We start from the raw sequence: 23,367 nt of genomic DNA, 5'->3' as shown, positions 1-23,367 counted from the left end.
CTGCTTATATTCAGCAATTTGTTTACCCTTCCCCCCCCAATCCTTTTCAGAGTCATTGTTTCCCAGGATAGAATCCCCCAATCTGTAATTATGGCCTACATTCTTTGTTCTCAGAGGTATACATTTACATTTATCCATAGTAAAATACACATTGTTTATTTGTGCCCAGTTTATCAAGCGATCCAGATCACTCTGAATCAGTGACCTATCCTCTTCATTACTTATTACTCCAATTTTTGTGTAATCTACAGACTTTACCAGTGATGATTTTGTGTTTTCTTCCAGGTCTTAAATAAATAAATATATACCATAGGGCCAAGAATCTATTCCTATGGGCTGCACTTAGAACACACTCGTTTGATGATGAATCTCCATTTACAATGATATTTTGAGACTTATCAGTTAGCCAGTTTTTAATCCATTTAATGTGCACATGTTAATTTTATATTGTTGTAGTTTTTTTAATCAAAATTTCATTCTGCAGCAAGTCAAATACCTTACAGAAGTCTAAGTATATTATGTCAATACTATTACCTTTATCAACCAAACTTGTAATCTCATAAAAAAATAAGTTAGTTTGACAGGATCTATCTTCCATAAACCCATGTTGATTTGCAGTAATTACATTATTCTCCTTTGTCTTTTATTAATCAAGTACCGTATAAGCTTTATTATAAACATTAAATTTATTTCAGTCTTCTGGAACTTCCCCTGTATTCCAAGACTTATTGAAAATCAACATTAATGATCCAGTGACTTCCTCAGGCATCTCTTTTAAAGCTCCTAGATGCAAGTTATCTGGACCTGCTGATTTAAAAATATCTAACTTTAGTAGCTTCCATTTGCCAGAGATACAAGTGGAATCTGTTTTTCCTCAAATACAGAACAGAAATATTTATTGAACACTTCTGCCTTTCTTGTATTATCATTGATAATTCTACCATTTTCATCTAGTAATGACCTATACCATTGTCAGGATTCTTTTTGTTCCTAATATATTTAAAGAATTCCTTATTGTCCTTAACATTGCTGGCAATAGATTCTCCTTGTGTCCATTGGATTCTCTTATTAATAATTTTATACAATTTCTAGATTCCGATTTATATTCATTATTATCAACTTCCCCTTTCTTCCATTTGTTACACATAATTTTTTACAACTACCTTCACTTCCCTTCTAAACAAGGTCAGTTTTTTAACTAGCACAGCTTTCTTCCTTGATTGTGGCTTTTTGGGCATCTAATAAAGTGTTCTTAAATTATTACCATTCATCATTCACATTGTTTCTCATTAAGTTCTTCTTCCCGGCTGATTGTCTCATAATTGTTTTCAGTTTGTGAAATTGGCCCTATTATAGCACTAAGTATATATAATACTGGTCTGGACATTATTCTGCTTGCACATTATAAAATGTGATCAAATCATGATCACTTGTACCTTAAACTACAATTCATTTTTAGTTCTGTTATCAGTTCCTCTTTATCTGTTACAGTAAAGTCTAATAAAGAATCCCCCCATGTTGGCTGCAGCACTTTTTGAATTGGGAAAAAAATGTCATTTATAATGATTAGAAATTCCAAGGATGTTTGAGAACTGGCAGATAAGCAACATCTTGTGGTCACTAGCATCACAGGCTGCTAAGACATCTAATAAAATTTCAATTTCCCAATGATCACAGACCAAAGATACTAACAGATAGAGTTTCCAACACATCCAGGACTAAAACATAAGTTGAGATGAATCCAGAAGTCAGTTTCTAGATACCTGGAGTTACTTTCATCACAACCTTCTCTACAAATTGTTTCTCATGCAGTTGTGTCCATTGTGGTCTGTAGGTCACTTAAGTTTCTTGAGTTAAAAGCATGTTAAACAATAAATATTTTCTTTCAGGCAGGTCATTAGCACCAAAATGTTTGTGTTCATGTGCCTCTGCTCCTGAACCCCACACAGCTTCTAGTTCAATTTCACAGTCAAAGAGTTTCAGCATCTTCAGACAAGCATCTAGACTTGTGTTTACCTGAACCAAACCTTCAAAGGTTTGCCCACTGCTGGGTTCCCCCTTCCTCACCCCAAACTTGGTGGCTTTCACTTTTTTGGGAGGAGTGGGAAGGGGTTATGAACCTTTGGATTTGAGTTCACAAACTTTTGCCCCCTGCCATTTAGACATTATTTGCCCCTCAAGAGCAACTGTGCAGTTTAACCAAGAGTCCGGTGGTGCCTTTACCCACGAAAGCTTATGCCCAAATAAATCTGTTAGTCTTTAAGGTACCACTGGACTCCTTGTTGTTTCTGTGGATACAGACTAACACGGCTACCCCAATACTTGTGTAGTTTAAACATCTTTCTATCTGGAGGGAAGCTTGTGCTATGTGTTAGGGCTAGTAATCCTTCTCCGCCACAAAACTAGTAGATTGACTTTTGTAATACATTAGGAATGGAAGAATGTCGTTAAAGCTAGACTTGGCCTGTATTGTGTCAGTGACCTAAGCATAAGAAGAATCCACTAAAAAGGTTAGCACAAAAGAAAGTCTGTATATAAGGAGTCTACTTTTTCACAAGAATTTTCCTCTTGCTGCATAGAAATCTCTTTATATTTGTTTCCCATTCTGCCTCTCTCTTTTTTAACCCTATATTCTAAAAGATTTTTTCCCTTCTCTGCTACCACTGTGGTTTTCCCATCCACAGCCTCTCTAAACCAGAAAACAAACCTGATAATGTTTGGGATGCATGTTCCAACCCACAGTGTTCAAGCGGCTCTGATACTAGACAAAATGACTTAATTCATCCCTAAATGCAATAGATAGAAAGTGCCATGGCTTTCAGTTCACTACCCTGGTCAGTTAGGGAAGCGCTCCTAGACTGTTAATCCTTATTTCGTAGACAAGGCCAATCTAGCATGAAAGGTTTCAAATCAGAGGTTACTTAATGTACCTGAAGAAGAATGCACTGAAAGTTAAGACGTGTACTTATTTATTTATTACTCAGATGGGAGATTGAGGTACAGGCAAAAGTGAATGAGGTACTAGTAAATGAACAGACCAGAAACTGGTTTTAGGAGGTTAAACCACCCCATTTTGTCTACGGACAGCATGTGCACAGACACTGGTGGAATATATATACTATGTTATTTTATTCCCAAATGCCACCATTTTAACACTACCTTTCAATTGCCCCCTAACTCTTAGGGCAGCTGTAAATAACAGCAAACATCAGATTTTGTTTATCTGCTATTTTAGAAAGAAATTGATATATACTCTTCTACTCTAAATACAAAGCAGAGGCATCCTGAAAGTTGCAGGACCATTATTTTAAGAAGTATAGAAACATTACTGTAATAATTCAAAATTACACTGCTTCTCTATTATAGTAATTTTTTCAATACAGTCCCCGCTTTTAGAGCACAGTTGTGCTCAGAAAGAGGTCCTAACAGAACTCTAACAGAAATATTGGTTATTGTAATCGCTCTGACATAAACCTGCCTAGTACTACCAAGAGTCTCTTACCATTAACTTGCCATTACATTTAATGATTTTTTTTGCTACTGCTGTGCTATATTACCTCTAGTAGGCATGGGTGCAAAAAATAGAAACAGGATTATATGGTAAAAGGTTATCTAAATGTCTAATAAAAAAAGGGACACCTATTGTATGCAGTATTGTTAAATTCTCCTTATGAGCAGAAATAATTGTGTGTGTGGCAGAGTGGGGTGCTGTTAGCTTATGTTAGCAGAGATGTTTTGGGCCAGGATGGTTTAATGGGATCACTAGGGTCTGGGCTTGTCTAATTAGGAAGAAGACCCTGATTTGATGTACGAAACCTCATGCAAGTCAGTCACTTGACTGACTTTTTGCATTTTAATCAACCAACTTAACAAATAACTAAGCAAAAGGTCGCCTCAAAAACAGATGCTCAATCTACAGTGAGTTTTCTTTTGGTAAATAGAAGCCAAGAAATGTAAAGTAATTAATAAAACATCCTTCTGCTGCGTGCTTTCATTATTATAGGAAGACGTCTCCATGATCATCTTAAGTGAATCTGCACGTCAATAGATGGGCTAATAAAGTCAATCATTCTACACGTTACTACCGCCCACCTTGACAAAAACAAGGCATTCTTCCTGCTGGTGATTTAATGAGTGCAGTTCAGAAGTGCAGCATATATATAAAATTCATATTCAAATTTGTGGCTTGTAACTTAAAAGTTTTGAGGAATAGATGGTTGTTTATTTGAGAATCTGTTTACTGCAAAGAATATTTATGTTTTTATAATAACACAATGCTGAATAAAAAAAAGAGAAGGCTAAACATAATTTTGAGATGAACAATTATTCTACCAAACAGCAGCGTTCATTGTGTTGACTGTGAGATTATACTGTCAGGAAAAAAAACAGAGCACTGCTTTTTAAGAGGGAATACAAGAAATTTAGCTCCTTCTGTGATGTGTTTTCATCATCATAAACTGGTAGTTCCCATTATAATCCTAAAATTGGTGCAAGGCAATTGATGCAGCTTGTTGTTTCTTCATTCTGCATGTTCCTGCCATACATCTTGTTAATATGAAGTGCTTGCATTGTTGTTTGGAATGATAAACAAAAAAGACTGTAGAACAGGAATGCAAAATTATTTGGATGCAAGCAGATTTATATTTTGTAACCTAAGGGATCCATTCAAGAATGTTTGACTTACACTTGCTCATCTTGCTTTTTGCAGTTTCTCTATGTGGCTAGACTAAGCAAAGACATAGGGAATGAAGTCCTCAGCTGATGTAAATTGTTATAGATCCATTGACTATAATAGAGCTATAACACCAGCATAGCATCTGCCTTTGGAAATATATATATACACATCTATGTACTGTACTGAACTGTCTAGAAATTGTTTGGGGAAATAGGGGAGAGAGAGCAAATACAAGATATGAATGAGCTGAAGGACCTGTGTCACTTTCACTGGGTCCAATCTACCGCACCGTAAAAGATTGAGTTCTCTTATATTTGAAATCATATGATTTAGTTAGCATTCAAATTTACTGTGGACTACAGAGCTCTTTGAAAAACATAATTCTCAGGTGGTATCTTCTGCTTTTGTTTCTAAGATTGTAAGTTCCTTCAGGCAGAGACCATGCCTTCTTTCTTCTTTGCACAGCCTTGGCACTTTGTGGGCACCAGTGGAAACAAATAACGAAGGATATAAAATTTCCATTGAGAGAAGTTAGAATTGAACAGGTTAGTAAGAATAATATACATCATGCGAAGTTGCTTAAGGTACAAAAGGGAATATGGCACCTAAATGTCCTTTTGACTTTGAAAAATTCCTTTTATAGTTACTGAATTGCTGTGGGCAAGCACGTACGGGAGAAACAAGAGCCTGCTGCATATATTCCCCTATTTACAAATGAGTGGAACTAATTTTTTTTTCTCCTGGAACATTCAGGTAAGTTTTAATTTTCCCCATCTGCAACGCAGACATAAATGCCAAATTAATGTTGGAAAGGCTGCTTTGGCAGTATTTGTGGCCATGAGCAGGAGCGAAAGTTCTTAAAAGTCTTATGAGAAAGCCTGCTTTCAAGCCCAATTTTGAAGACTTAAGTGGCCAATTGTTTTTGCTCTTTTTTACATGCTCACAATCTTTATGGGTACAAGAATATGTGTTTGTGCATAAATCAGGTACTTAGGCCCAAAATTACCTGATTAGCTTGCACAAGTATCTGTTTGCATGTACACAAATAGATGCGTCTGCAAATGACACACACAATTAAAGAGATCGTCAGAAAATTTGGTCATACTGGTTTGCATACACTGTAGAGTAATAACTAGAGGTCTGAATTCTTTTTTAAATTCAACACAAATATTAAAATCTTTGAAGTTTGTCCATCACTAACTCATCATACATTTGGATCCAACTATATTGCTGGAAAACATGTTTTTTATATTTGCAGGGTTCAATTGAACAGATCCTTAAGGAAAAAATTCACAGGCTGAGGGACCTTTATAAATTCTTTTGGCCACATAAGGTAATTGGAAAAGTTTTAATGCAACCTAGATACTTTAAACTATTATATTCAGTGAGAAAGAAGGAGATCATCAATATGTGTGGTTGGTTCTTAATGCACGATAAGACAGCTGCTTTAAAAAGGCAATTTTATACTTTCGTTATATTCATTTCTGATATGTGAGTACTTTCTCCTTCTTTATTCTCTGCTATTGCTGCCTTGTTAATATCTGGGAAATTGCAGTAAAACATTGCATTTCCAAATGCTGTGGAAAAGACAATAAAGGGTAATGGTCAACAGTTAAACCTACAAGTGTAAATGCCATTAACACTATCAGCTCATTGTAAGAACTGAATGCTTGAAGTGTTGCTGTTTACTCTACAGTAATTATTTTTAAAGACTTTGGATACAAAAAGAAACAACTAACTTTATTAAGATCTGACCTGAATCTAAGCAAGAAAGACAGAAAAGTTCTACTTTATTCCAGAATTCTACCACATGGCTCTATAGAAGAGTGTGTGGCACATTTAGCCGATGAAACAAAACACAAACATTACCTTACCGAACACACACACAATCACACACTTTTATGGCTAATCATACCGTTGGGCACAGTTACCGAACAATAGATCAAAAACAATTAGAAGGAACAATTTGCCACGGAAAAATGCAGTTACATCAAAACAAACATTTTACAGGAACATGGTTAATTTGAACAACTTTTTTCAACATGAGAAAGTCAAAACGTTTAATTTCAATAGTGTCAAAATATTTTGTTTTGATAGTATTTTGATTTATATCGTGTAGACTTGCATATTAAAATAAATATTCTATTGATTATATGGACATTTGTACTTATGTAATAATATATATATATATACACAGACACGTTTACATTTAGTTAATTGAATCACCACCATCAAAACAAAACATTTTGATGGTATGACATTGATTTTTTGAAATTTTGGCTTTTTGTTCCAAAACAGAAAAGATATTTCTTTATGTTGGAATTTCCTGCTGAATAGAAATTCTTATTAGCAACCAGCTCTACCTAACAACCTTTTAGAAGCCACTGACTTTACTTATTGCCAATTATGTGGGTATCACGGACATAACAAGCCTACACAGAAGACATTTGACATGCCATTTTAAATTCTAACATTGAGGAACAGTGCGAGGATCAGCAACATAAAAAGGAAGCAGGTTTGTCCTTATTTGTTCAAGAAATAAATAAGAACATGAGAGTCAGGTAGGGAAAGAACTTCAACAGCAGTCCATCACTGAGGAATACTGCCCATTACTACTGCCATTTTTAACCCCTACATGACTGTTCTGATACTAAGGCCCATAGGCCCAGTCGTCAAATTTAGGCATCTATGTTAGGGGGAAATTGATTTCACATTGTTTGTCCGGCACACACATTTAGTCACCCTAATGCCAACCTGAGCACACAAATGTACAACTGAGTACCCAACATAGGTGTCCAAGTTTGAGAAAATAGGCTCAGCTTTCACTTTGTCTTCACTGTTGCCATTTTGTTCAAACAAAAGCCCATGCTCCATCTGTACCTTCCTGCACTGCATATTTTCTTCCATCATTACCCCTCTCCCTTCATGACCCCCATTTCTGGTTGCCATATTGGACAAGTGTTCTATTATGCGTCAAAAAACTGATTTCATATGAGTCACATGGCGTAAAGAGGAGTGTAATGCGCATTTGCTGTCTGACTTCTGTGAAAATAATTTTTGGTTGGGAATTAGACATTCATACCATGACCGTTAGGCTGCAATCCTGCAACACATTCCACATGGGTAGGACTCTCTGCTTGTGTGGATGGGGGGAGGAGGGAGAGGTGCTCCTGAATGGTTCTCTTTGCAGGCACTGGGGCCTTAGATGTTCAGGTGGCCAAATTCAGATCTGGTATACCCAACTGAAATGTCACTGATGGCAGGGATATTGCATCCTCTTTCAGTAGGTCAGAATATTGCCCCTCCTTTCATTCCATTTATTCAATGGTACTATGCTCTGAAGGGGGGGAAAGGCCATAATACCAGTTTACTGATTTACCTATTTTTCAGATTTATAAAGCGTGCATCTCAAACCTTGCAAAATCAGACTCAGAATTGCAGTCTCTGGGTATTATTTAGAACATTCTTGGCAATTATCTACATACATTTTGTTCTCATAAAGAAAAAGAACAAAATCTCTCTCTATCTGAGGCTCAATAGTGACTTTGACGGCAGTTTGAAATTCCACAGAACAAACATGAAACACAATTGGGCTTCATATAAGAGGATTTTAGTGAACATCTTTTTATACTTTATATAGTTTGTCTTCTGTTTACAGAAATTTTCTACCGTTGTTTATCGGAAAGAAACAATTGCTTCTGAAGTACACCTTTGCAGTTGTGTAAGTAACAACACACACGTTTATTTGTTGGTTGTTTGCATCAGATAAATGAAACAATTTTTATAGCATATTTGCAAACTATGAACTTATGAGACCCTATTTTTCTTTACACTTCTTGCTATGCTATTTTTATAACACATTGCAAAACTGTATTACAATCACATTAAAAAAGAAGCCCATCACTATATCTGCTTACTAGTCCCAATTATAGAACCTGAGCTGCTTTGTTAAGGTATTCATTAACCTTTTCAGAGCTTGTAATAAGAAATCCAATCAAATGGAGGAGGTAGGCTGCATTCTGAAAATGAGAACAGTTGTCATGTATACTAAATTTTAATACCCTGACTCTCTGTAAATTGGCTAGTTTTATTAAACTGAATGAGGTGAATTCCTTTTAATCAGCTCCAGCTGTACAAAACAGTTATTCTTCTGCACTGCAAAAAGTAATGGATATGTCTGGAATAAATGGAACAGAACAATTTTGACTTTTGTTCTAATTAAAGGTGCAGCATTTATTCATTTTATTTTTTCTTAAAGAATTTGTACCAGATGCATTTGGATTCTGATGGCAATTGAATTTTTAGTAATAACTAGCATGTTCATTTCTTTATATCTTACTACTCTCACACAATATGCTTCTCAAATTATGTAGATCTGACAATTAGCGAATGAAGTGGCAGTTGCTGCTTTTAAACTTTTAGAAGTGGTGAACTACCCAGAGCCTATCCTATCCTTAGCCAGATGGGTGGGCAGGAAGCATTGGTCTATATTATTTTTTTTAACCTAACATCAATGGGGGCCATAGAGATGACAATATGTATCCCTCAGGCCATGGGCTCCCCCCCCATTGCCTGCCCAGTTTCCACCACCTCTCTCATATGGAAACCTGGACACAAGGATACAAGGACAGGTTCTGCAGGTTCTGAAAAAAGGAAGAGAGGATTTGGGGTGGGGGAAGGGAGGCTGGGTCCCCTACATCCATGCAGGATGGGGAAGACCAATATGTGGAAGGGCCCTTCCCTGCATGGATATAGAGAGAAGAGGGGAGATCTGGAGCATGCATCTTTGGCACAATCAGTAAAGAGTAGCCACATTGTGTGGACATGATAGAGTTCTTATTTCCTCTCCTTATGAAGATTAGAAGGTATGTCCCTCTCCGTTTGGCTGCATCTAGTTCCTTAAGAAGTCAGTGGGAATGTTGCCATTGACTCTGTGATGCTAGAATTTAGCCCTATGTTTGCACATGGGTCTGAATAATGTTTATGGAAGCTACATGGAGATGTTGGGGGAATTATACATTGCAGTACTGTGTTATCTTCTAAAGTACTAAACTACCTTGAAAGAAAAAAAATGTTTGTATATGTTATGTGGAATGTTTAGCTGTGAGATAACCTCTTTGTTTAACACTGATAACATTCATTATCTATGCTAGCATATTGTCAATAGGTTTACTGGTATGATAACAAGCTGTTTGAAACTCATTAGTGGGCTACCAGGAATACTCCGTGTAGACATACATTTTCATGAAGTTCAAAAAAAGTGATAGACATCAACTGATAAAATGGTAATCAGTGCTACAGCTGATCCTACTGTTCAGTTTAAAAAATATCTGGGTTTATGACAGATATAAACATTTACTTATCATAAAATTGGCACCCATCTCCTTTCTGCCTCCTCTTATATCAAATTCCTGAAACCTGTCTAAATGATAATAGCCAGTTAATCAACACTAATTATTCAAGGGATTATTTCACTTGCATAATTACAATTTTTGGTTCACCGATTCTCTGTAAAATATTGGCCTATAAAAACCCCTGTTAACCTGACCTTGCTGTAAAATAGATTATTAAAATGTCCAAAGCTATTAGTGAAGAGAGCTAAAGGCCAATGTGTGAAGGACAGAGGCAGCTGCCTCCCCATTTAAATATCCCCATTACTTGATGACAGTGTATAAGGTCAATTATGATTTCCTGATTCCTATCAGCAACTTTCTTGGGAAGCTGACTAAACATGAAGTTTTGGCTGAGTGAAAAGAAAAAGTTGAGTTCAGTTGAATTTCAGTGGTTTAAGCAATAGTTTTGGGGAACAGGTAATACATTATAAGACGTATTTGCAGCAAATTATTCCATTGCTGCTAACCTTAGTTAACAAGGGACACTTGGAACCATGATACTGTTGAAAACTTCAGCGGTAGAGGAAGAAACCTGCTGGTTATAAATAAGCGACTGAAGACATATGTAACAGAAATGAAAGGTAGAAGAAAATAATGATGTCCTAACTGCAGGCATAACACAGGTCTATTATGAGTTGGTATCTTAAAATTATCGGTTTCACAGAAGTCTTTGGTCTACCATATTTACTTTTGCTGTGCTCGCTGTTATACCTCTTTCTTCTTCAAGCCTTCATCCCAGCAATTAGAAGTGTACCTGCTGGACTGAGAAATCGTTTAGTGGTCTGAGCAGTACATTGGAAGCCAGGAGTTTTCCGACAGATTTCCTTCTGTGGTCTTCAACAAGTCAGTTAGGGCCAGATTTTTAAAAGGTATGTAGGCACCTACAGATGTAGATAGACAACTACTGGGATTTTCAGAAATGTTGAGGCAAAAAACTCTAATTCAAATGCACTCTCATACCCTTCCTGGAAATAACTGTATTTGCCTAACAAAGCACATCATAAAGGAAGAAGTAATCCTTTGAGACATCCCTACTGAATTATCACATGTTCCCTTGAAGTTCTCCCTGCAGGCCAAAGTTAAGCCACAAGTGGGGGAATCTTACTCTTTAGCTTCCCATGATGTCATGTTGTATAATTAAACAGAAGACTTCAAACTATATCAGTCTGGTTCTGTTATTCTACACTAATCATGCTTAAAATATCTACCCTATGTTTAAATAAATCTGCTTTATCATTCCCACTCCGACTGCTTTTTATTATATGAAGCTCTGGTTGAGCATACTTGTAAAGTGATGACACTGCAGACGGACAAATCATAGACTATGGAAGGGACCTCAGGAGGTCATCTAGTCCAACCCCCTGCTCAAAGCAGGACCAATCCCCAATTTTTGCCCCCGATCCCTAAATGGCCCCCCTCAAGGATTGAACTCACAACCCTGGGTTTAGCAGGCCAATGATCAAACCACTGAGCTATCCCTCCCACCCAGCTGGTGGTAAAAATAAGTAACTCTTTCAGGTTTCAGCCTGCCCCTCTGGTGACTCATGAGAGTAGTTCTTGTACTAGTGAAGTCCTCCTTCACAGTAAGTTCCAACCCAAGACAGTCGATAACCAGTATTATTGAATAAACTCGTTTCCACCTCTGCTTCTTATAAATTATAGCAACAAATGCCACAGGAACTTTTCAATTCCAGTAGCATGTTCCTGACAGGTTTTTAACTATGCAGCAATAATACAAGTAGTCTTTTTCCATCAATAGCACTGTATGTTCAAAAGTTCAATTTCCCCTTTTTCTGTCACAGTTTACCAATGCCAAAAATCAAGAACTTGTTTGGCTATTCTCCCACAATATTGTTGTCCCCCACTTCAGGGAAAACACATAAAGGCTTTTTAGTAACATTAAGATAAAACATGACTACTGCAACAATATTGCTTCTGTGCTAATGGAATCTATAAATACTTGAGGGTGTAAACACAAAGGAAGGAGAAAAATTATTGAAGGTAGCACCAGGAGAAATGGGATAAGCTGAGAAAGGAAAACATTATGCTGAATATCATAAAAATGTTTCCTAACTATGAAATCTATTAAGCTCCCAAGGGATGTATAAAGTACTTTACGGGTTTTGCCTCTTCATAAAATTGCAGATGATATTTTAAAATTTTAGTCTGAATATACTAAGCATTTGGGGACCTATGTTTTCAAAATTCTACTTAGCCCTTCCACTGCTGTGTAAGCAGCATTCTTCAAAATGAATCTTGGCAATTTCAGTTGTGTCTTTTCACTGTTACTATTGGTGTCCACAATGATTCTAAGAAAGACCCCAACATTGTTGGAGATGAAAAAGATATTGTGGAAGAAAAGGGGAAAAGAGAAAGCAACAGGTGAAAAAAGATGATGCAATTGCTTGGGTGCAACAACCCTTCTTGATGCGGAGCAAGGGAGAGGGGGGGGTTCATTTTTCCCCGATCAAGAATGGTCTAGTCTATACAGAAGATAATATTAGTAGGCTATTAGAAGCAGCAGTAAGACTATTATACAAGAATTGTTTACAGTTAAGAGTTCATAGTTTAATACTGCACCTTAATATAAAAAACCCTGACTGCAGAGAACCCAGCCCCTTAAGGCATCCTTTCCCTTGTCTTGCCCTCTATGAAGGGAGAATAATTGCTTCTCTACCATATGTCTCACTGAGCAAAACATCTGCAGTGTCCAAACTGGCAGCACCACCAGAAAGAAGATGAGTTCTTCAGTATCTTTCCAATGTTGTTGAGCACTTGTCAAAAGCTGAGCCTTACCGAAATTGTCAAATTCATCTGCCAGCAGCCTCTCCAACTCACAATGCCATCTGTTAGCCATTGACCTATCATTCCTTCTCACCTGGATGCCATATTAGCAGTCTCTGGGGTTTCAAAATGCTTCCCACTGTCTCACTTTCTTTCAGAAAATAAAAAGTGACTCAAAATTGGCATTTTCAAAAATATAAATTCTATTGTAGATGCAGATAGCTCAGTGTTGCCTTGGTTCTTGCATGAAACAGTCCAACTTTTTGACTCATCAAATAGTCAAAAAATAGAAAGGGTAAATACTTGAATATAGACTTAGACTGTTCCTTAAATAAATTCTCCAAGTGGAATATAAAATGTTAAACAGGAATTTTGTCTTAAGTTAACTATTCAAGGGACCAGAAACAATTAACTCCTTAACACAGGTAGTTTTCTCATAAAAATGAAGAAACTGTACTTTGTTCATTTGGAAGTAATTTGGGATGGTATTTTAAAACAATAAATTGCAAAAGAAGGGTGGCCTCTTGTTTTAACTTCATGGTAATTATTAATCTCTACAGTTGGGCAAATACCACAAAATACCACTTTGTGTGAATGAATATTCATTGAAAATTTTAAAACAAACTCAGTTTGATTGCATTTTAATTCCTTTTTGGTTTTGATCTCTGAATACCCTGTGCTGACTCAGTTTACTGGCAAGAATGCTCACAAAACACCACAATTCAAGTGAATCCTGGCTAATATTAATAAAAAGGGAACACTGTACGTGATGTTGCACCCCATAAGGCTTTATAAAATATGCTTATAAATGTATATATGACATAACTGGAATATGTTTTATGCTACATATGCCATGTAACATATCTCTGTAAAGGTTATGATCTATTAATCTATTCATCCTATTTGTATGCATGTGTCCTTGTTGTATTCTATGTTATGACTATTGGCTGTATACTTGTTTGATTTTAAATAGCCTTAGTAAGGCATTCAGTCAGCTTCTTCAGAAAGGAATTTGCAAGTTAAGTGCCCAGTCAAGAAGCATTTAATGGACAATGGATCTTGGAAGGCTCCAATCCACGTAAGAAGTCTACATGAAGACGTTCAAGGTAGCATGTGAACCATGGCTGCTACCTGTAAGTTTGAGTCATGCATAGCTATGTGACTTTCCCATGTGACTCCAAAACTCCATCTTGTAGCTGGAATTCTACACAGGGGGAAGGAGGGGTATCCACCCACAAGAGAAAGTCTATTTACCCCCCTGGGAGATCCTTTCATTTTGTCTTCAGCTAGCTCAAGAGGTAGCCTCTCCACCCCCAAGGATACCTGAAAGAAACTTGAACAAAGAACAGTAACTACAGGGGGTGTGAGTGATTGCTGGCCCCAGATTAGAGGGAGACTAGTCTGTAAAAGGAAGCTTACTGGAACTCCTCTGAGGGTGACGTTTTATCTGTATTCAGTTTTCTTACTGTATTAGGCATAGACTTGCGGGTTTTATTTTATTTTACTTGGTAATTCACTTTGCTCTGTCTGTTACTACTTGGAACCACTTAAATCCTACTTTCTGTATTTAATAAAAACACTTTTTACTTATTAATTAACCCAGAGTATGTATTAATACTTGGGGTGGGGGGCAAAATAACAGCTCTGCATCTCTCTCTATCAGTGTTATAGAGGGCAAACAATTTATGAGTTTACCCTGTATAAGCTTTATACAGGGTAAAATGGATTTATTTGGGGTTTGGACCCCATTGGGAGTTGGGCATTTGAGTGTTAAAGACAGGCACACTTTTGTAAGCTGCTTTCAGTTAAGCCTACAGTTGTTAGGGAACATGGTTTAGACCTGTGTCTGGGTTTGCAGCAGGCTAGTGGGTCTGGCTCAAACCAGACAGGGCACTGACATCCCAAGCTGCCAGGGCAGGACAGCAGGAGCAGAAGTAATCTTGGCACATCAGTTGCCAGCCCCAAAGGGGATTCTGTGATATAACGTGTCACACTGTATATGTAACCTGATTCAGAGTTACATTCCTCTTATCAAGATACACCATGTATCCCATCAATGCTATTCCATGCAGCTTAACTCTCAAATACTAATATTGCCAGCCAAGAACCTGCAAATGAACCACAGACCATTCATATTATTCACCACATAACAAACACACTCTAAGAAATCCTAAGCTGTTTGTGGATAATTAGCAGACAAAAGAGAAAATATTTGCTGTGAAATATTCATACATCTCTTCCCCCACTCTATTAACCATACATATATGACAAAGAGTCTATTCCAACCAACCACATTGTGGTTAGTTGACATAATCTGCCAAAAATTGTTACCTTTACCAAGTAAGAAAATAGCCACTTATACAAAAATGCAGACCAATGAAGAAGGAGAGGCTGATTTTACTGGTAAATGCACATGGAAGGTTTATGCTCTTCTAATCCTATCACATTGCAGCAATACAGCAACAGTAAAGGGAACAATTGTCAATATTAGATAAAAATTAAGGGCTGAAGTCATATCCTGCATGGCATAGGAAAATGGCATTTGAATTGTTGTGTGGAGTTAAAAAAAAGTGAAAGAGCAGCTGAAGAGGTGTGTATAGGGTTATAACAGGGACATAAATAAGTACAATTAATCATCTCTAATTTATCTTTGTATTGGCTAAGACAATCCATCATATAAAATGAAGCACCATAAGTATCAAGGGGCAGATCCACAACTGGTATATATTGTCAAACCTCAACTTGAATGAAGCTATGACAATGAACACCAGCTGAGGACCTGCCCCCAGCTTTACACTATAACTACAGTATTGCGGTGGTCAAGGAAGTCAAGCATATGTGAAGAAGAAACCACTCCCATATCTGGAGTTCATTTCTCCTATAGGGAAAAAGCTGATGGGCTTCCTGAAGCCACAGGAGCAGAACAAACAAGGATAGCTCTTTCTCTGCATCTTAAATCAAGGGTGGCTGATCACCACCAGCAACTATGCAATCTCAGAGACACTAGAACTCTCGTTCATCACCTAACAGTGAACTCGGCCATACGGCAATCATAGCTGCAGTTCCTGACAACTGGAGGTAAACTCATGTTATAGACAACCTGCTCAAAGAGAGGGTTTAAACTCTCTACTTGCCAACGTCAGAGAAGAGCTCTAACAATCTCGATCACACCATAAACAAATACCCATTTTGATTGGGTAGTTCATCCCACATGAAAGATTATTTCCATTTATACAGGGAATAGATTATTTCCTTAGCAAATGGTTTCTCCCTTATATCCACTAATGAATTATGTATAGTACTGGTAGAATAGTGCACAGATTTATTACAACAGGTTATGTAGTGTTTTGCAATTTAAACACCCTTAATTTTTAATCCATTACTAACTGGGAAAGGTAGACCTCTAATTAGACTGGCATACAGTAGTTTCACAAATGTAAAGAAACCTGGAAAAATATATCCATTAATCAGAATACAAATAGCAACTCTTCTGTGTTTTTTTTTTTTTTGAATATCACACACTGAAGCTGAGATAAAATAGAATAAAATGATTCAGCAGGCTTCCTGTTGAGAAACAACACTCAGCAGAAATCTGTCGAATCAATCAGCTCGCCCTGTCATTTTGCATCAGCCTGAAAGGGTTCAGGTGTACATACTGACTGAGTATCCATATTAGAGCCAGAGACAGTTGTAGGTAGTGCCCCAGTGGCAAAGTGCCCCAGCAGTCCCTCTTGGAGACATTGTGTCTCAAGCGGTAGAAAGCCTCCAGGAATGTAGGGCGGAGTGGCAGCTGTGCCATTACAGAGGATGTAGTAAGCACTTCAGGTCCCTCATGAGCTTAGATTTGCTGGCAAACGCAAGGGAGAGAAATGGGCATGGCCCTGTCTCATGCTACCTCCTTTGGGGAAGCTAGTGCACGCATCATCTCAAGCAAAGCTTGTGCTCAGGGATGCCATTTTGTGTGGTAGTGGAAGATGAAGGAGACTTCCTTTGCCCCACCCATGCGTGGGCCAGGCACGGTCCTATGGAGTACTTTAATTTCAGAATGAAACAAAATGATTATTTTAATCACCATTCAAATAGGTTTCTCAGTCACATTTCTAGGAAGATAATGATTTAATGCTGTATTTTAATGAGTCTTCTTATTTTGAGAATATAATAATAAATATGTACTATAATAATACTGGATAATATTGATGCTGATATATGATGTGTATATAGCAGATGGAGTAAGTGCTCATAACTAAATTAGTCTTTATTACTTTTTCTTCTTGTTTGCTTGAAGCACATCTTTCTGTGTAGTCATAAAAATGCTTCCTTTGGCTAAATACACTTTTTTTTTTAATTAGCTGAGGCTCAGTGAAATAGAGAAATGTAATATCAATGACTAGGCTGGTATCTGATTGCTCTTCTAACTCAACAGCAGCATGTTCACTAGAGAACATACTCAACAAATACATGACCTGTTTTCCACCGGGCCAAGGTCAGGATTAATTTGGATAGCTGGGCCGTTGTATACTTCCATTTTTTTTTAAAGTAAGTTTATTCTTTGCTTTAGCACTTATATTCATCTCATGCAAAGGCTTTTGTCAACTCAAGTTAAAATTACAATAATTTAAACATATTAGTTTGGTGTGAATTTCAGAATGCTCCAAGGAAAATGATGTCTTTCTTTCTCATCTTCCTCTCTCCCTAATGTAAACCATGTAAACCTACTTGTTGGCAATCATGGTAATGCCTGGTTGTACTGTGAATGTTTTCATAATAAATCATTTTCCTCCACTCCAGATTTTCATTTAGCATCCAAAGTCTCATCTTGGGAGCTTCTCCTTTTTAAAAAATTGTTTTTAAATTAATGTGGGTGTTTGAAAGTCTTAGAAAGATTGATGCACCAGTAACAAACAACAACAATACCACGCAGCTAGGAAAGACAGAATACAAAGAAAAAAGTTGAGTTACTGATAAACATTGATGAGCCAGATTTTTCTCCACTGTCAATAACGGGAGCAGGAGGGTGCTCAGCACTTTTGAAAATCAGTTCATTTATTTGGGTGTCTTAAGTGGGAGCTGAACCCTTGAAAATCTGGAGCCAGTTGTGGATTCTGAGCCAATTTTGGCTCTGAAGAGTAAATGTTTGCAGTTTTGCAAAGTGTACCTCAAAAATCACTGCTTTGGACAGGTTTCATTTTAGGACAAAGATTATGCTAAGTCTGAAGAAACAAACAAGAACTGATAAATAAATTGGCTGTATTCTCACTGGAAAACAGGACACTTCAAAGAAATTTTCAAAAGTGATTATTAAGATTGATAGAGTTTGTCCCCCTCACACTAGTAAATGTATTCCAAAGCTAAGTAATCATCTAAATTTTAAGAAGCTACAGTGGGAGTAAATAGTAATTTTAACAGAACTATCTCATGGAGAGGTAATAAATCTATTCAATAAACAACCAGAGAAGAAAATAAAGCAATGAATAAGTCATGAGCACAGGAAGCAATAAAGGTTTAGTAGAATTACCATCTGGGGGGAACAATATAACCAACCACAGTGCATAAGAAAAAAGTCTAAACATTAGTAGGGTCTTACGAAGCCAGTGTGCTCAGGAGATACCCAGATTTGTTTTCTAGAGGTTAAGATAGCTGTTGAGTCACTAGCAAAGGGGAGTTGAGAAGATGATGCATCGTTTTTTTAATCTTCACAGCCTCATTTTTAAGAGTTATTTTGGAAGTCTCCATTTTGGGTGCCCTATATGATGCATGTAAATAAACCTCAGTTTTTAAAAAAGTACTGAGTCACCCCTCTGGAAATCAGGCTCTTTTAAGGTGTCTTAGGTTGAACTTCCAAAAATGAGGCACTCAGAATCACTTATGAAACTTGAGGTGTATGATCTTGATCATTTAAAAAATAAATCTAAAGCAGACACGATTTCTGGGAGTGATACTGCAGGTACCAGATTACTTTCCTCCCAAAATGAAAACCAAGGGAGGGGAGAGTCTTTCCTAATGGAGACTCCCACACATCACCCCATGGGGGACACACATCACACCATGGGGGAAACGGAGTGTGATGTCTACCTTGTGGAAAAGCTGCTTTCTAAAGTCTAGCAGATTTCTTGGGATCTACAGGAGACAAGGAAAAGTAAAAAGACCTTACTCCCACAGAAGCTCTGGCCCTCAGCAGTTTGTTCCCTCCCTCTCCCCCCCCACCACTGCCAGTGCAGGTTCTGTACTGCTCAACTGTCTGGGACCCCTTCGGACTGCAGCTTCAGTTTACCCTGGGGTGGGGGTCCATGGAAGAGTTAACAAAAATTTGTGGCTTTTCCAGACAATTTCTGCAAGGTTGATAGGGGATGATATGCATCTCCCTGCACATCTCTCAGTCTGTCCTGAGTCCATCCACTCCCTCCATGCAGATTCCAGAGAGAGCACTCTGCATGGCCTTGGGACAGTGCCACAAAGGACCAGAATCCCCTTTCCAGATGGAGATTCACACGTGGGTCCCATGACATGTGATGTGGCCCCAGAAATTAACATTCATCAGCAGCTTCACAAGATATACTCTGCTCTAGCCCAGAGGTTTTCAAACTGTGGTCCACGAGCTTCATTCAGGTGGTCCGCGGATAGTTCCCACTAAGGTGCGCATCTGGGTGGCTGCACACGAGAGAACAACCCCAATTTTGTCAATCTTCCCTCATAGGTCATGTTTTCTAGATCTTTAATCAGTTTTGTTGCTCTTCTCTAAACTTTCTCCAGTTTGCCCACATCTTTCCTGAAATGTGGCACCCAGAACTGGACACAATACTCCAGCTGAAGCCTGATCAGTGTGGAGTAGAGCGGAAGAATTACTTCTCGTGTCTTGCTTACAACATTCCTTCTAATACATCCCAGAATGATTGCCTTTTTTTTTTTGGGGTGCAACGGTGTTACACTGCTGACTCATATTTAGCTTGTGATCCACTATGACCCCCAGATCCCTTCCTGCAGTACTCCTTCCTAGGCAGTCATTTCCCATTTTGAATGTGTGCAACTGATTGTTCCTTGTGGAGTACTTTGCATTTGTCCTTATTGAATTTAATTCTATTTACCATTCTATTTACCATATCAGACTGTTTGTCCAGATCATTCTGAATTTTAATCCTCTCCTACAAAGCACTTGCAACCCCTCCCAGTTTGATATCGTCTGCAACCTTTGTAAGTGTACTCTCTATGCCATTATCCAAACCATTGAAGCAGATATTGAACAGAACTGAACCTAGAACTGACCACTGCAGAACTGACCACTCAATATGCCCTTCCAGCTGGACTGTGAACCACTGATAACTATTCTCTTGGAACAGTTTTCCAACCAGTTATGCACCCACTTGACAGTAGCTCCATTTAGGTTGTATTTCCCTAGTTTATTTATGAGAAGGTCATGCGAGACCGTATCAAAAGCCTTACTCACATAAAGATATACCACATCTCCTGCTTTCCCCAGCCAGGAGGCTTGTTACCCTGTCAAATAAATCTTAGGCTGGTTTTACATGACTTGTTCTTGACAAATCAATGTTGACTGTTACTTATCACCTTATTAACCTCTAGGTGTCTGCAAATTAAAGCAATGAAAGTTCCTATCTGTATGCTAAAAGTTTACCAGAGGTTGCCCATCAGTCTACTGGGGCCTCAGTAGGTCACAATCCTTCAGCCACTCCCGGGAAAGATTGGGGCCTCCCTTGGCCAGAAGGTTCTGCTTGTTGGGTCAGAAAGAAGACTGAGTTACTTTAGATAAGTAGCCTGAATTTAAAAGTCCTTTCTTTGTCTGCTGGTCTCTAGAGTATCCAATTTGATCCATTACATATGAGCCTCTCCAGGTGGTGGTACCTCCCTGGAGGTGTTATAACCTGAGTGAAATTACCTAAAGATGCCCCACTGATCTTAGTTCCTGGAGGGCTGTGGTCACCTTCCCCCATGAAATTACATACAATCCCTGGCCTACAATGATACATAAATTTAATACTGTAAGATCTCTCAAATATATTGCAGGAAATTGCCACATCTGTCACAGTGAGCATGGAGGGAAAGGGAATTAAAATTGCTTATAATATGTTACAACAACAACAGGGAAAGAAAGCAAGGAGCAACACTCATGTCATTGGGGTAAGCAGTAGTAAATTTAAAACCTGTGCCTCTGGCAAGGAACCAGCAGCAGTATTTTCATTTATGACCATGACAATGTTCTGAACTCCACAGCAGTGTGTAGGTATTACAATGCATATGGTATGCCAAATTATCCACCATAATACCTAAGCATAACAGTGAATTTTAGCCTTGATTGAATTTCCTGATGTTCATTAGTTTAATATAAACCTGGACATTTATTTTTAAAATGGTGTTTAAAATCTAATAGGATACAGTTATAAGTAAGATTCATGTACAGAGTCTAGGTTCTTGACCCATTTCCCCTTGGGTGTTTTTCCTCCATCATTTCCTTTATCTGCGTTATACTCAGTTTGGATTTTTGAAATGTAGCAGATACCTGTACGCAGGATGACTCTGAAAATCATGTTAATGACAACTCTGGCTGCAATATTTAGTCACAAGTAAATTCCCTTAGACAATCTCAGAATTAGTGTGTTTTTCTTGCTGGCTTTTTACAGAAGACATTCCATATCACTATATAGACAGATCTTTGCTCGTTAAAATGAGAGATGACATATTTTTGGCAGCAGGCCAACATCACTGTAAAGCAAAATAATGATGTGATGACTAAATGGCAAATGCAGTTTTCCTGTTAAAAATTTAAAGAGATGTTTTCTGCCAGGAAGGCCACTGTTACTTTTCCAGTCCCCTCTGAGCAAAGATCACCCGTAAGACCAGTGCAAAAATTGGATCAAGCAGACTTAGTTGAACTATGTGAACAATGCAAGTTTATAAGCGAGACATTTATACATGGTATATAGCATGGTCTAAAACGGTGACATTTCAGGGTCAGAGGCACAGAATGGCTCCCTGAACTCCCTGGTGCACAGAGGGCATGTGTCTGCCGTGCCACTCCTTATGTGTTTGCCCCCCCTCTGTGTTTGCCCAGCTCTATGCCCTAGCCTATACGGAAGAGGAGGGAACCAGAGGTATCTCTTCTCCATAAGCAGCTTGCACAGAAGCAGAATTAGTCCACCCCCTATGCTGGGGTACAGAGGGTATAGTCTCCTTGCATTCTTATGGACACATGCAAACAGCAGGTCCACTGTATGTCAGAATGGAAAAGTATGGAAAGTTTGTTCCACAGCAAAATCTGAAAGGAAACAGACTCATTCCTTACATAAGGGGGACTCCATAAGAATATTAAAAAAAAAAAAAAAAAAAAAAGGCAACACTAAGTACTACCACCAGGTGACAACACTTTGCTGGAATCTGGCAAGTGAGGCAACCGTATTTTCAAAGCAGATCAATTTTTTATGCCTACAGCCTAGACTACTTCCAGTTAAAATACTGTTAGTCCAGCGAAAGTATTAGAAGAACTTTACAAGCCTAATAAAGTGAGACTCTAACATGATAAAATTGAGTATGTGACAGTTCCAATTACAACCTGTGATTTCAACTTTTAGGGAACCTCTACCTTCAGTCACAAGAAAGTTTAATAAGGGACATATGATCACACACACACACACTTATGAAGAATGTTTTAATGATGCTCTCCTGTAACATGGACACAGCTATCTTCAACACTTAACACAATGATTCATGAAGGGATTCATTCAAAAACCACACACCAAGAGCAAGGTGCAGTTACTGTGATCCTTGACAATATCATCATGTAAACAGAACAGTGTGGGTTGACAGATTGTGCCCTAGGGTACGTACTTTGTTACCCAACACCCCTCACTTGCAAAGCACTTGATATATTTAGTATCCGCGTCTCTACATGATGGGCTAACTTGCTGTATTCACACTCATTCTTCCCTGAATTGTTTTGTTAGATATACTGTGTCTCCCACTTAAACTGTCAAGCATTTCCTTCTTTAAAAAAAAAAAGAAAAAAATTACACTTGAAAACTATTTTGTGTTCCCAGTAAAGCTTTTTTGTGTGTGTAAGGATGAACGTTGAAACTATTTTATTGTTGCCATTGACCAAGTATCCTCTATATTTCATTAAAAATTAAATAAAGACCCCAGGGGTTGAAGGAAAATGGATTTTCCATTTTTCTCCCTTATGCTCTTGAGAATGATTTATGAAGTACAAGTGCATTCATAAACTGAGATACTATACCCTCGAGAAAAGAAACTAGATATTATTCAATTGTTAGCGGTTCATATTATGAAATGGCCACCACAAAAATTTACATTGTGTGTTGAAATAATTTTAACCATATAACTCGAGCTCAGACTATGAGAAATTGGACTAAACAATGCTCCATTTTTCATCCAGATCTCAAACCTTGCAGAGCAGCTTAGGCTCAAATGCTTGTTTTACATAGTTAAACCCAACATTGTACTGCTACCTTTGGGTTCTGTTCATTTAAAAAGTTACTCAGGTGTTTG

This window comes from Lepidochelys olivacea, assembly GCF_965140295.1.
Source record: "Lepidochelys olivacea isolate rLepOli2 genome assembly, chromosome: 9".
Lineage (NCBI taxonomy): Eukaryota > Metazoa > Chordata > Testudines > Cheloniidae > Lepidochelys > Lepidochelys olivacea.
This window is presented reverse-complemented; position numbering follows the sequence as displayed.